Source organism: Lampris incognitus, unplaced genomic scaffold (genome assembly GCF_029633865.1).
Source record: "Lampris incognitus isolate fLamInc1 unplaced genomic scaffold, fLamInc1.hap2 scaffold_150, whole genome shotgun sequence".
Classification (NCBI taxonomy): Eukaryota; Metazoa; Chordata; class Actinopteri; order Lampriformes; family Lampridae; genus Lampris; species Lampris incognitus.
In genome coordinates, this window is record NW_026611116.1 from 150,001 (window position 1) to 152,500 (window position 2,500).

A 2,500-nucleotide genomic window follows, 5' to 3' on the forward strand; every position below is an offset into this window, starting at 1 on the left:
ACCGCCCGAACGCCGGCAAAGCCGGCCGGCGGACACCCTCCGAAGGCGTGTTAAGTTGGCCCATCGATCAGGACACAAACACGCAACAAATCCAGTCCGGGGTGTGGTGTAAGCAGCCCTACCAGAGAAATCACCTAACCCTAACCCTAAACGTACGGCAGACGCGTCCCCTGGCTCTCACATTGACAACTGAGAGGCTTCTGAAAACCTGGCCACGCCCATCAGTAAAAACCACTACAGCAAGTGACGACATATGTACCTTCAAAGTGCTGTACTACAGGGTGCTGTTCAAAAGGTATCTATCCCGTTTACTCTCTATGCTTCATATATCATCATATTATTGAAAAGTGCAAGCCTTTAGGGACAACAGCAACTCAAGTCGCCAACGCTCTGTTGACTCAATAACTGCAGAGATCCAAACTTCTCCTGGCATTAACATCGGCACAAAAACTGTGCGCCGGGAGCTTCGTGGAATATGGGTTTCTATGGATTCAGAATGACATGTCAGAAAAGCTCCTGTAGGTGTAATGGTCAGTTATCTCAATACTTTTGGACATATATTGTGCGTGTGCGTGTGTCTGTGATACCTAACATAAACACACCTGTATTACTAGAATTGATAGTTCACGCCACAAAAGTGAGGGGCAAACATAGAAAAGCGTGCAACCCAGCCACTGAGGATGCACAAGCCAATGCATTCTTAGTGCAGGTCCCAAGCCAGGACAAATGGGGAGGGTTACGTCAGGAAGGGCATCCGGCGTCAAATCTTTGCCAAATCAAATATGCGGATCATAAATAAGATTTCCATACCGGATCGGTCGAGGCCCGGGTTACCGACGACCGCCATCGGTACTGTTAACCAGCGGAGTGCCGGTGGAAACTAGGCTACTGTTGGGCGAAGGAAAAGGAGAGGGGGAAGGCATGTCCAGAGGCAGCTAGAGAGGAGGAAGGGTAGGCGTGTGGAGGTGAGAGTCAGTCGGAACTTTGAATGTTGGCACTATGGCTAGTAAAGGGAGAGAGCAGGCTGACGTGATGGAAAGAAGAAAGGTGACAAGAGACAAGGTGGAAGGGGAGTAAGGCCAGGAGTATCGCAGGTGGGTTCAAACTCTTCTACCATGGTGCGAATGGGAGGAGAAATGGGGTAGGGGTCATTCTGAAGGAAGAGTATGTCAAGAGCGTGCTGGAGGTGAACACAGTGTCAGACAGAGTGAGGATTATGAAGCTGGAAATCGAAGGTGTATTGCTGACGGTTATCAGCGCATATGCCCCGCAAGTCGGGTGTAAGATGGACGAAAAAGAAGAATTCTGGAGTTGAGTTGGACGACGTGGTGGAAAGGGTACCCAAGGAGGAGGGAGTGGTGATTGGAGCGGACTTCGATGGACACGTTGCTGAAGGGAACAGAGGTGATGAGGAGTTGATGGTAAGGTATGGAATCGAGGAGAGAAATGTGGAAGGACAGATGGTGTTCGATTTTGCGAAAAGGATGGAAATGGCTGAGGTGAATACATATTTCAAGAAGAGGGAGGAGCACAGGGTGACGACGTATACGAGTGGAGGAAAGTGCACACAGGTGGACTATATCTTGTGTAGAAGGCGCGATGTAAAACGGATTGCATACTGCAAGGTGGTGACAGGGGAGAACGTAGCTAGGCAGCATCGGATGGTGGTCTGTAAGATGACTTTGGAGACCAACATGAGGAAGCGAGTGAAGACACAGCCGAAGATCAAATGGTGGAAGTTGAAGAAGGAAGACTGTTGTGTGGAGTTCAGGCAGGAGTTAACACAGGCACTGAGTGGTAGTGAAGAGTTGCCAGATGGCTGGGCAAGCGCTGCAGAAATAGCGAGGAAGACAGCTAGGAATGTACTTGGTGTGTCATCGGGACAGAGGAAGGAAGACAAGGAGACTTGGCGGTGGTGGTGGTGGTGGTGGAAGGAGGAAGTAGAGCAAAGTATACAGAGGAAAAGGTTGGCAAAGAAGAAGTGGGATAGTCAGAGAGATGAAGAAAGTACACAGGAGTACAAGGAGATGCAGCGTAAAGCAAAGAGAGAGGTGGCAAAGGTAAAGGAAAAGTCGTACGGTGAGCTGTATGACAGGTTAGACACTAAGGAAGGAGAAAAAGACTTGTACAGATTGGCTAGACAGAGAGACCGAGCTGCCGAGGATGTGCGACAAGTTAGGGCGATCAAAGATACAGATGGAAATGTGCTGCCAAGCGAGGAGAGTGTGCTACGAAGTGGAAGGACTACTTTGACGGGCTGATAAATGAAGAAAATGAGAGAGACAGAGAGAGAGAGAGAGAGAGAAAAGGTTGGTTGATTGAGAAGTACAGAGAAGGCCAGAAAGAGTTGCATTGTGTCTTTGTAGATTTACACAAAGCATACGACAGGGTGCCGAGAGAGGAGGTGTGATATTGTAGGAGGAAGTCAAGAGTTGCAGAGAAGTATGTAGGAGTGGTGCAGGTGGTGCAGGCTATGTATGAGGGAAGTGTGACAATGCTG